This window comes from Henckelia pumila, chromosome 3, assembly GCF_033568475.1.
Source record: "Henckelia pumila isolate YLH828 chromosome 3, ASM3356847v2, whole genome shotgun sequence".
NCBI classification, from domain to species: Eukaryota; Viridiplantae; Streptophyta; class Magnoliopsida; order Lamiales; family Gesneriaceae; genus Henckelia; species Henckelia pumila.
In genome coordinates, this window is record NC_133122.1 from 65,619,442 (window position 1) to 65,632,664 (window position 13,223).

General features: G+C 34.6%; 3 pseudogenes; 2 read left to right on the forward strand and 1 right to left on the reverse strand.

The window, feature by feature from the left end:
• The first annotated feature begins 256 nt into the window (after positions 1–256).
• LOC140888920 (ETHYLENE INSENSITIVE 3-like 3 protein) lies at positions 257–1,839 on the forward strand (annotated as a pseudogene).
• Positions 1,840–2,096: 257 nt separating this feature from the next.
• LOC140888921 (uncharacterized) lies at positions 2,097–2,871 on the forward strand (annotated as a pseudogene).
• A 2,598-nt stretch (positions 2,872–5,469) lies between these two features.
• Positions 5,470–8,633, reverse strand: LOC140888922 (IRK-interacting protein-like; annotated as a pseudogene).
• Between the last annotated feature and the right edge of the window lie 4,590 nt (positions 8,634–13,223).

Genomic DNA, 13,223 nt, shown 5'->3' on the forward strand with positions numbered 1-13,223 from the left:
TAGTTGACTAATCTGCAGCCGTCACCTCTTCTTCATTCATTCATGAACCTTCACACGTGCGAGTCCGCTTCTTCGATTTTGGGTTTTGTTTGGGAAAAAGTCCCATCCGCGAAACTTTCATTCAATCATTTCCCTAATGTTTTATTTATTTCATTTGTAATCATTTTCATGTAGTTAAAGAAACCCTTGATTTGATTTCCAAGACCCCCAATTCCCGATTGGCTTTCCCGGAAGATATTAGAGATCGTTTTTTCTTATGGATGCTATGGAGTACATTGGCGTGGATATCAGGTCCGATTGATTGATTGATTGATTGATTGATTGATTTCATTCGAAGATTGTTCTGTCTGTTTAATTCCGTATCTTTTTTCTCTATTGATTTTTTCAAGTGGATTTAGTATGAGCTTATAAAACTAATGATCTGGGTTTGCATCAATTCTATGAGGTGTTAACATTACTGGTGTAAGGAGATGATTCAGTTCATTGATTGCTTTGACTGATTAATTTATCATTTTTACTGATTTCTGGAGATTTTTTTCTGTTCGTTTTTTTTTATTTCTTGAAAATTCATGATCAAATTTGTTAATCTAATTTGTATCGAATTGTAGGTATTTATATCTGTTATCCTCTTTTTTTCATTTTTATTGATGGTTGATTTGTTTATTAGTGAATTAATAATCGAAGGGAGGTTTGTGCTGAAGTGTAATATGAACTTATGTTAACGACCATGTTCTTATTGAATTTCTTTGGGATGCATTGTGAAATAGCTCGGAGATCGAGGATGATGACATACCAGCCCCTGGTAACATGGATGGAGAAAAGATGTCAGTGATGAAGAGATTGAGGAAGAAGAATTGGAGAAACGGATGTGGAAGCCAGAGTCAGGCTCAAAAGGATTAAGGAATGGCAGAAACTTGCGTTACAGCAAGCTGCTGAGAGGCAGAAAGGCTAAGTCCCTCCATGGATCAGGCACGCAGAAAGAAGATGGCTCGTGCACAAGATGGCATTTTGAAATACTGGTTGAAGCTCACAGAAGTCTATGCAATGCTCGTGGATTTGTGTATGGCATTATTCCGGATAAGGGCAAACCTGTTAGTGGTGCGTCAGAAAATGTTCGAGCATGGTGGAAATAAAAGGTGAAGTTTGACAAGAACGGCCCCGCGCGCCATAGCTAAGTATGAGGCCGACTGCCTTTCCAGAGAAGATGGAGGTGGTGTCCAAAACGGTAATTCATCAAAGAGTCCTTCCAAGATTTGCAAGTTGCCACACTTGGATCTCTTTTATCTTCCATGATGCAACATTGCAATCCGCCAGCAGCGTCAATACCCCCACACGATAATGGTTAACCTCCACCTTGGTGGCCCAACGGGGAATGAGGAATGGTTGATTATATTGGGATTACCCAAGGGTCATACACCTCTGTATAAGAAGCCTCATGCTCTGCAAAAGGTATGGAAAGTTGGGGAGCTAACTGCTGTTATATAATCATATGTCAACCCAATAATCGCAAAAATAAGAAGGCTAGTTAGGCAGTCCAAGTGTTTACAGGATAAGATGACTGCTATAGAGAGCTCGAATATGGCTAGGTGTTAGAGCAGGGAGGAGTCGTAATCCAGCAGCCAAGAAGTGATACTGGATCATCCAGCAAAAGCGAGGCACCTTCCCAAAACCGTGGAAGTAAGAATAAACATTCTGTTGACATACTACAGTGATTACTATGTCGATGGTGTTGATGGCATGAGATCTCATCATCTACTACAGATGATAGGAGAGAATGAAACTACAGATAGAGTCACCTTTCGAGCCTCCTGTTCATGTCACACCTCAACCTGGCAGTAAACAACCTGCAGGGAAACGATCCCTAAGCGAAATTACCCAAAATCCATCCCTGTTAACCAACTTGGAGTACCATCTGTTAACGAAAATCCACGAGAAAGAAAAAAGAAAGAATCAGGCCATGCTGACCAACTGACAGTGCCATCTCCCAATCAGCATCAACATGAGAATCTTGATGGCATGGTGCTGAACAGAAACCATAATGAACGAATAACTTGGGATTATTGATCAGTGAAAGGCCGCCAGAAACTGATGGAATAATGACCACAAGGCCTCATGAGGAAAATGCCTGCTTAGAAGCATCCGATAATAACATATTTTTACTCAATTTCTTCTTCGAACGTTGTCCACCATAAGGAGTGTGCCATCGGATAATGAACCCTAACCTTTATCCAATGGCTCATAAGTTGCTGACCTTGTAACTCGAGCAGCTCATATCTTTCCGGCATCTCAAAAATCTCAGTTACAAAGCAGGGCCTCAACATGCCGAGTTACGCGACGAAACACAAGAAGCCTGTTTCCGAATCCGGAATCCCAAGATGCAGGATTGAATCATGGTCTCCAAAAATTCTATTTGGCATATACCATGACCGCAAGATTCAACTCTCCCACAAAGGTTACAAAATTCTCAGCTGCATAATGAATCAACAGGTAACTTTGCATCATCCATCAATAACAGTTGGATCAAGCCATCGAGGCCAGCTTTGGGTCTGTCCCAGCATTCAGTGGACGTGCGATACAGAGCAGAGTATGCCCGCTTCCATAAACCCTATTGCCTAGGAACGGAAATGAAAAATTTCCAGAGAAGGATTCCCACGACTTGATGCAAGATGCATTTCCAAACGGTAGAAATGTGGAGCACACAGTTTACTTCTCTCAATAACTTGTCAACTGAGTTAGCAGCGTACAGCCCTTTTAGTCTTCCCTTTGATGTCACAATTTCGTTAGAATACTGGTGATTTCGACTTTGGTTTTGATGATAATTCATCAGATGACAGTAACTTTGCTGAATAGATGAAGTACTTTGCTTCATAAATGGCAACATGATTCACACGTGAGTCATCAAATCTTAAAAGAATGAAATTTTGAATAGTTCCCTCTCATGTTATGGACTGACTACTGTGTATGTATGACTCATAAAAATCTGTCATGGTGGTTTTTAGGTGCAGGTAAGAGTGGCTAAAAGTGAGGCATACTTCATTCTTCCTCTGCCGGTGCGTTCTCGGTTCACTATTTTTGTGGACTTTTCTGACTGTAAGTTAAAAATAATGTGTCTTCTTCCACTTGGCCATTCAGCTGTTAGAATTAGCATTTTTAAATCATTCTTTTGGTTGTAGTTGGGCCATAATACATGTTGGAGACTACTGATTGTTACTTGTAAATGAGTGTAACTTTTCCTCATATTGTCAAAAGCCAAAGGGGTGGTGTTCTAATTGTAGAGACACAAAATCGAGTGAAAAAGCTGCCTGCCTGCAGCATGCGCTATTAACTTTTCAATCATTTCTTGGCAATGGTGTAAGAAATTAGCACCCCTTTGTTCACTTCAAAGCCAATCACAATAAAACGTAAATCACTTGCTCAGTTAGCACTTACTCACATGACCATATCAACTCTTACAAAATATAGCTATCAACTCTTATAAAAATATTATAGCAAATATAATTCATTATTAACAATGTAATAGTATTATGTTTATTGTTATATAAGTCACTCTAAAAATGTATATCCCCTCAGTCCCATAATATATTGTTCTTTTTGGATTTTCACACAGATTATTAAAAATAATATTGGGAAAGCCAATTTAATATAAACATCCTATTTTATCTCTATTCAAAGTATTAAAAAATGATTGCAGCAATTTTCAAGGTGTAGTTAAATAGTGGTATATTAGTAAAGAAATATAAAAAATATTACTAAATATAAAATTATATGATTATAAATTTGGGAAAAACAAAAAAGGAACTATGAAAAATAAAATTGGGACGGAGGGAGTAATAATTGTTTTGTTAATATATTCACATCTGGAAAATCGTGTAACATGATGAAAAATGATTACATATTATAATAATAAATATATAAAACAAATATATTTCGAAGGAATTAATTTTATAAAAAATTATTTGACAAATATTAATTTCGTTAATTGAAATATTAATGTTATGCGTTTTTTACATATGGTAAAATGTATTTTTTCTTAAATATTAACCAATATATTAAAATTTCCAAACTCAATTAAATTTTTTAAAGAAATTTCATGCTAGAGTTTAAATATTTTAAAATTAAGTAAGTCACATATTGAAAGAAAAAAAAATATTATTTTTATAACTTGGCTAATATATTAAATTTTGGAAGAAATGGATTTATGACAAAAAATAATGTTATATATAATCTACTAGTAATGATATATTAAATGATATTCAATATGCTGCATAATTAATACATTAACAAAAATTACTCGTTGTAAACCGCAAAATTAACAGACAAATATTAATATCAAATTTTGAAATCCATTTTCTTATACATAATTGTATTAAATAAAAATAAAATTTTAATTTTTAAAATTATGTAGTATATATTTTTAATTAAACAATGGATAATTTCAGAAACACTAAAAGTTTTTTTATTTATAAATATATAATTATAAAAATATAACCAAAAAATTATTAACATTTGTTATACATGGTGCCCTAAAAAAAAAACCTTTGTATATCATGGTAAGATAATTTTTTAAATATCTTTTGCATTATTTAGGAAAAATAAAAAAAACCCTCTCCGATTCTGTGGATCAGCGGAATTTCAATTCACCGAGTTTTACAAGGTCAGTTGAAAACTTCCTGATTATCTATCCTTTTTAGCATTGAACAAGCTGATTTGAGTTGAATAAGGTATTCCAAATCTTTACCGAAAATTCTGAAAGATGTTCATTTTATTTTTTGGTTTTCGTTTGTTTAAAAAAAAAAAGATGTAACAGAAATCGGTAATATTTACTCAAACATCCTAGAGATCTTCCGTAAATTTGCTGCAATTTCTACAGTATTCTGCTGATGTTACGTGCCCTTTAATATGGATCGAGTTAAAGAATCGGCGGAAAGAATAAAAAAGAAAAGAGAAGACAGAAGGCAGAAGCAGAACAGAAGAATCGTAAAAAAAGGATCAATCCGCAGTCCAGTCAGAAAACTATATCAACAGGTTCAAGCACGCAACTTTCAGCAATTTTCATTTTACTATACTGTCCAGTTTAATTGTTTTTTAATCTTCAAATCCTTCAGCTTCTATTTCAGTTCCCTAGTTGTGTAAATTGTTGAAATCGAGTTTCATGATGGCATAATTAATTTACTATTTTTGCAAGGAGATTATAACCGACTATCAAATGATCAGGAACTAATTTTGTTTGTTTTAGGATTTAGATTTCACATTTCACATCATTTTGTGCATGTGTTTTTGTGTCTTGGATGCTTGATATGCAATTTAATATGTGCGCAAACAGACTCTAACTCTGTGTTTGGAGTAATTAATCATATGTTGTAGCGCAGCTGAAGATAGTTTCTCGGTAGAATAACCTAACGCTCGTCCTCTTCAACGACTCCTCGTGGGATATCGAACTACTCGATACTCAAAGGGGGGAGGAATTCATCATTGCGTCTCTCTTTGTACAAACGTTATTTCATCCACCTGTTTTTTAGGACAAAAGAATATGTTATTACCTAACAAAAAGCATGTAGAATGTAAGAGAACTTAAGATTGGGGTTATCTGCCGCAGGAAATGGGTTGTGGACGCTGTTGGAGGGCTGCCTGCTTCTTGCAAAATGGCACTGGCCATATTAAATGAAGACCGATTCCTTGCCCCCAGAGGATGGAGCTTCCAAGAGTATTCAGGGTGTTAAGAGAAAACTCATTCAAGGGGCAGATTCATGCCGGTCTCATATATGCAACCCAATACTTGAGAGATTCCCCCTAATACTTCTCACTATTTTTGCTCGCCATTCGTCGTAAAACTGGTACTCCGGCTGATTTCCTCATGCAGCCAAAGGTTCACATCGATTCTGTTCCTTTCATTTTCTTTGAGGTCTTCTTGGTTCAGAACTTCTACATGTACATATAAGGTTTATGACATAAAACATCAATAACTTGCTTAATAAATAGTTTCAAGGTTGGTTTAGTGTTGAGTTTTATCGAAATGAAATAGGATGTGATTGATATTCAGAGATGAATAATGGAATTGGGGTTGTCAAAGAATGACCAGTATGTTTTCTGTTTTCATCAAAACTAGGAAATAGAAACCAATCTCTTCTCAGGTTTTCTTAAAATTTTTGCCATTTAATTTCAGTTTTTTGGTTTTTGAGTTAATCGTTAAAGAGTGGATGAAACCAGCTTCATTACTTCCCGCCATCAAGTGAAAGAGTGATTGAACCAGCCTCACAATAAATATAACGATATGCCAAAATTAGCATTTTTTCATCTAGCAATTCGGGAATCAATTACAGAATCATCTATTTACATAAAAACAAGAGTGTTTTTTTCCAATGAAAGGTAACAAAGGACTGAGTTGGTTGCTACTACCTCTCTGTTTACTAATATAATATGACTGAGAAAAAAACCCATGTGATAATATAATATAGTGCACAATGCCCATCCAATATGACTATAGTTTTGAAATGATTATATAGAATTAACTAAACAATCAGTAAAATTTCATGGCGGAACAATAAAGGAAAGCCCTAAAATAAAGATTAACAAGTTAGTTTTTCCTCGCGAGCATTAGCTATAACTAAGCCAATTAGGAAGAACTGAGTTAACTTCGAACTTCAGGCGAAAGATTTGTATCTGCAAAGAACCTTACACCTCAGTACCCTAATTCATGCCACATAAAACACCGAGTGCATAAAACCATGATTTTAACACCCGACTCTTTGGACCCTGTGATCTTTGCCTGGTCCCGCAAATAGATATACCTGCCATGTAATGCGAGGTTCAAACGGCATATTTTCGTAGACCCTAAGAATACCCAATGGAGGATTGAATGAAAACGCGAGCAAATGGAGCAACCAAACACAATTAGCAGCAACGAAAAAAGCTTGTAGAAGCTGCTCGGGCCACGGTGTAGTCCACCCTAGAGTTGCAATTATGCCACTCATTTTATCGTCGCAGAACTTGCTAAATTCATCGCTGTAATACTTCGTTCCTTTTCTCATTACCTCATTCCAACTTAGATTTCGTAGTGCAACAAAAGATAGGAACTGAGCTTCGCGATCTTGATGAGGGTCCAAGATCTTAGGCACAACCGTTTTTTTGGAAAATGCAGTTTTCAAAATCTTGGTAGAGTGATTGATTTATCATAGCCTCGATATGTAATAACACGGTTTTAGAGTACTTGTAATTGAGTGAGAGTTTGTGTTGTTGAAGGTGAATGTTCATGCTGTCAATCAACGAGTGATCTGTTTCTTCGATTTGTGCAACTAGAATCTTGCAGAATTGCTTCATTGACAATCTTGTTTCAGATACAATCTGTAAGAATCCCTCTACCATCACCTCTTCACTAACTGGCATGAAATTTTCTGCATTTTCATCACCAGGTTTCCCTCTTTTCGGAAGATTTGTGAGCTTCTCTTGCCTCAAGGCCTTCTTCAGTTCTTCACAGTATGTATCCAAATACTCCATTTTCTGGCTTAAATCCACGAGAGATTCCTTCATTTCTGCAGCTTCAATTAAGGCTGAATCTCGGGTTTCTTTAGCTTCCTCCAGTTCTTTCTTCAACATCTCAATAGAAATAATCTCCGAGTCTTTACCACTCTCAGAAACTTCCACCGGCTTTGATCGAGCAGGTGAATTTTCATTCTTGTTGTTCTTCTTCGTTGTACTAGAAAAAAGCCAAGGAAACTTCAGAACCCTGTTTCTTGGAGGTGAACAAAGAGAAGTTCTTGAAACTGATTCACTACTTATCAAACCAGGGTTGCATCTGTTGCAAGATGATACTGATTTAAGCTCTCCTATACTATTTCTTCTAGATTTGCTGGAATCAAGCCCGGGTGATTCTTCAAGAACAGTAAAATTATTCGCACAAGAACCTATTCCTGAATTCTGATCTTCTGCAGGGAATTTGTGTCCCTCCAAGCTTATGAATTCGGAGAGCAACCCTTTTCTTGGTTTCAGGTAATTCGTTAAAAGGCTTTGATTGACATTTTCTAAATCTACGATATGCTCACCCCAACTTTCGGGATGATTTCGATTTTCCAGTAGATGATATGGATATCATGGTAAAGGTTCGTCCTCATAACTCTGTCAAGATTGTATCTTGCAAATGAAGCAAGTTGTAAGTACATTTTTGTGGATAAATAACAGAAATAGTAACAAAAAAAAGTGCCTAAAGTCGACATATTTCCAAAACTGAACTTTCGCCGCAAGAACCATCCATCCAAGTTGGCTAAAGAACTAGAAACAAAGCGGAAAAAATGAACATGCGCAAAACAGGAGCAATATTTCAAGGCTATAAAATCCAACAATCTTCAGTTTTGAAGCTCAATATTCACAGCCAACAAACTTGCAAAAAGAAAAAGGAAACAAAACAAAAACTTACTGGAGTAAAAACAGGGTAATCTTGTGCGGAGAGCGGCGGAGCAAGGCAAGAGACAGGAGAAGAAGCAGCGCTGAATCTCATGTTAGCTGGGCTATTTCCCAGTGTCAAGGGCTGCGTGAAGCGCCCGAAGCTCCCCAGCTTTGGCAAGCGCCGCCTGAATATCTTCTCTGCTCACATCATTCCCACTCCCAATTTTACTGTGCTCTGTACGAATATCAGCCATTAAGAGAGGAAAGAACACGGAAGAATATAAATAGTGAATATTGCAGGCGAAATCCAACGATTGGATTTGGGTTGCAGCACAGAGAATAGATCATGTGATATCATATCCAGCAAATGACTCTGGATATATAGCCAACAAAAATCTGGAAGAAGATGGATTTTGTCTCGAGTAAATTTGGAACCAGTGAGAGTGAGTGCATGTGAACCTGATAACGAGTGAAGAAGAAAGAATATTTGTATTGTATGTTTTCTAGTGAATGAGAGAATATTATAATATAATCATGATTCGCTTTTTTTATTCTATTAAAAAAAATGTTTTACTTTTTAAAAATAACAGATTCAAATTCCATTTTTCCTCAAATACAAATATTCATTTCTTGATCCCTCGAAACATTATATTTTAAAATTCTAGTCAAATATGTTTTAATGGGGACATAAAAGTACCATCTCGTCCGAGCCTTTCATTGTCTTGGCTTTTTCAACGTAGAGCAAAATGACATTTAAATGGGGACAAATATAAAATATTAAATTTAAAAAAAAAAGGTTAATTTTCTGTTATTCTTTCCCCATAATTTTTATCTTTAATAATAATAAATTAATAAGCCAAAAGTTTCAGCCAATTATTTTAAATAATAATTAAATTTAGGTATCTTATTCGTTTGAGTTAAATTTGTTCTTGAAATAGTGCTAATTTTCAAGACATAAAGCATATATATTCTTGAAAAATATTTTGAAGGTTGGCAGATGGGTGTTAAAAAATCTTGATCGTTTCAATGCTGAAAAAGTGCTGCTTCTTTCTAATTTTGTAGATATTAACTTTTTACGTAGAGGTATGCATTACACATTTTCTTCTGTTTTTTGCCTTATACCTTTCACGGTTCTTCAATTCCAAGAAGAATATTCCCAATCACCAAATTTAGCTAGGTAGCCCATTCAATCATGTACAAATATTCATCATGTTGATCCAAATTAACTCGATTCTCGCACATTCTTTGATTATATTTTTATTTTAGATGATTAATAAGTGGAAAAAAAATAGAGAAATTGAAGTCGAAGTTGTTAGGTTTTTTTTTCCCCTAAATAACCAAAACCACTTTTGCGGAAGGCATATATATATTCAACATCCCAACGTTTGAATCTTAGAAGGCATATACATTTTTTTTAACAAAAAATTTGTAAATAACATTTTTATAAAAACATTGTATAATTACTTATCCTAGCATAGCCTAAATTTTTTTTGTCACAATATGTCAATTTTTTTCCCTCACTATATTATTATTGGAAAAAAACCCAAATACACAATTAAATTAAAAACCTAAAAAAATATGCATAATTTTTTTTAATTTTAAAATGTAATGTAAAATATATTTAATTTGTCTTATTATATTTCATTTGTTTGATGAATGCATTGATAGGATAAAATAATAAAAAAAGAATTTTGAAATTAGGATAAGATAATTATTGAAAATAGTTATTTATTTATTTACCAAGCTTGCTTAGGTGATGGCGTGTTTATTTATGGCGGGACGTTCAAAGTCATCGATAGCGTTTGGCCCAGCCCTGTTTACTCAAGTCAGTCAACAAGGAGAGCAGAGGATAAATCATCGGAAGGAATTGCATGGAACAATACCTAGCCCCATTGAATTCGTTGAATCAGAGGCCCAGACCCTCCCACAGGTAATTCTTTCATTTCCCCACTTTCAGATTTCTTCACTTGTTGAAATCCAATGCATTTCAGGCATCGCTGGAAGAGGAGTCTCATCGAATTAAACGGCAGATTCGACCCTTATTATCGTCGTTGTATTTCTGGCTCATAATTCAATCCTACTCTGAGGTCAGTTGAGGTTTATTTACTGTTTGATTACTCAATTAGCTAACCAATTGAGTGTGTGGATGATGACTTGATTATTTTCTTTCTTCGCTCCAAGATTGGAGCTTTTCCTCATACATATCACGTGGATGGAGAACCATGCCAGACCCATGTATGGAACTTTTTAAGGAATTTATGTTAGATAGAAAATTTGTATTTCGTTACCAAATTTTGGCTTCAGCTGGTTTTTTAATTAGCGGCACTTTTGACAGATTGATTGGTTTACATGGAACAATAATCCCGGCACAACCAGCAGGTTGAATTTCGGCTTTCTTTTTGTTTTTAGATTAGTGTTTCTTCAATATGCTGATGTTTTTTGTGCGGGAAACACATTCATGTGGTGGCTACGTTTAGAAACCACTTGTATCAAAACGCCCAGTTCATGAAAAACTGTACAATCAGTAGTTTATTTATCATAATGGATTTTCATTGAGTGGTGTACAGAGAACATATTGCTTTACCTATGTGTTTATTGTATTCCAATAGTTTTTATTTCAAGTGCTAATGGTTGCCACTCGTTTGCACTTCAATTTCAGGTAGGGCATTTCAGCAGTTGAATTTGACTCCAAGGTGACTTTGCTGCATTACTAGATCCTCAAGTTGCATGTCGTAATGGTCCCTTGTGTAGTTGCATGCTGCAATCAGATAGTTTTAGACTGGAGTTAAATATGAAAAATTCTTCTCATTGTTAATTCTATTCTCAGGACAACCATTAAGAGCTCAGGATATAAATTTTGTCATGTCATCTTAGAAACTTGATGCAAAAAATAGTTTCATGTAATGAATAGCTCATAATGAACGCCTGACGGATTCTCAAATTTTCCATTTTTATGCGTTGGCACTGACATTCTTTGGTCCAGCAATGATAATTACATATTATCCTTTGAGAACCAAGGTTTAGTGGTATTTCCAAAATTTACACCCCTATATTTGGGTGACATATGCTTTAATCTTGCAGAATGCAGCTAAATTTTTCGCCTAATAGTCTCAAAACTGAGAGAATAGTCTGTCAGTTCACATGGGTAATTTTGTAGTCATCTACTACTGTCTGGACCAAGTTTTTGTACGATTATATTTTTTTTAATACAGTATCATTGGCCCTTGACTATTGACCTTGTAAAGAAGGGAAAATCCAGAATTCGGAGAGTAGCATAATCACACCTTACAATGTCAATGACTATTATGTTTAAGGCGTTGCAAGGTAGTGAGTTTGATATACACAGAATCATAATAAGACTCACTGAAACTGTTCTACTTTCATGCCAAGTTGTCGATTTTGTATCAGCGAACTCGTACATTTGGAGATTATTTTAGCTTTTAGCTGGTTTAAGAGACAATGTTATGTTTATCTTATCAATGTCTGATTTGTTTTTGTAGGGAGTATATCTAGCATCAGTGACAAGATCAGGCTGCTTAACTGTGCATGACTTTGATAATATCTGTAGTCCTGGTAACCAATCATTAATACTTAGATTTCTTGTCTGTTTTTATACAATGAAATGGCCGATCATTTGGTACCAATAATTTGGCTATGAGATACAAATTCTAAAATTTCTTGTCTGTTTTTATAAAATGAAGTGGCCGATCATTTGGTACCAATTAATTTGGCTATGAGATACAAATTCTAAATTTTTAAAGCCACATTCGTCTTTATAACTTATGACATTTGCACTTCCTATGTTTCAGTAACCATTTTATAAAATAAGCGCCCACTACAAATTCACACACACACCTAACGATTGGCCAGAATGGACTTTCTTAACCCCCTTTGTTTTTAAAATTCGATGAGGTCGGTAAAAATCCTTCTGAGAAAAAATAATTAAATGCAGAATTCCCTGTTTTTCAAAAATTATAGGCAGCCATGAATTAAAAACTCACCGTTATAAATTTATAGCTAAAACCTACTTTATAAAATTTGTTGGCAAAAAACTGACCATGCCAACAATTTTTTGGTAGTATACTTGCTTCTTAAGCACCTATATACATGAAATTATAATGATAATTAAATTAGGCTCAAATTTTGAAAAATGACATTTTGAATATAATAAAAATACGATTATCTTTCTTTTGTTTCTCAAGTTTTAGAATCATTATTTTTTAAAAGCAATTGACTTTGAAATTTTAAATAATGCTAATAAAACCAAGGAAAACACACATGTAAGCAGTTTTGCTGTTATTATTTAAAAATATAAATTTTCCAGACTGTGGGCTTTTTTATTTTTTATGTAATTTAATGTATGAGCAGCAGCGCATATACCATAAAATTCAACAGGGGGAAGTTTAAGATAAATTCAATAACACAAGATGTTCTTATCTCATTAAAAATTTTTTCTCCCCTTTTTTTTTTTTTTTTCTTTTTTTTTTTTTTCTTTTTCCCTTTGACATGAGATCTTAAGGCATTAATCGATAAAATTTTTGTTTTTGGAGTTTTTGGTTAGCTAATTTGAAAATAAAGGGGATTTTTCCTACTTTTACATTTTGCATCAGAGTTTCCAGAACTACTTAATAAAACGAAGGGGTGGTTTTGCAATATACTTTCAAAGATTAATATTTATCTCTGTTGAAGTAAAGGAAACGTTGTATCCAGTGTCTTCATTGTTTTTTTTGTCTAAAATTTTTCTCCTGATTCGATTATCTTTCTGTTCTTTCTGGCCTTGTATCCCTAGAACCTCCAAAATGTCCCTCATGGTAGTTCTTTTGATGCATAAAATCATTAGATGT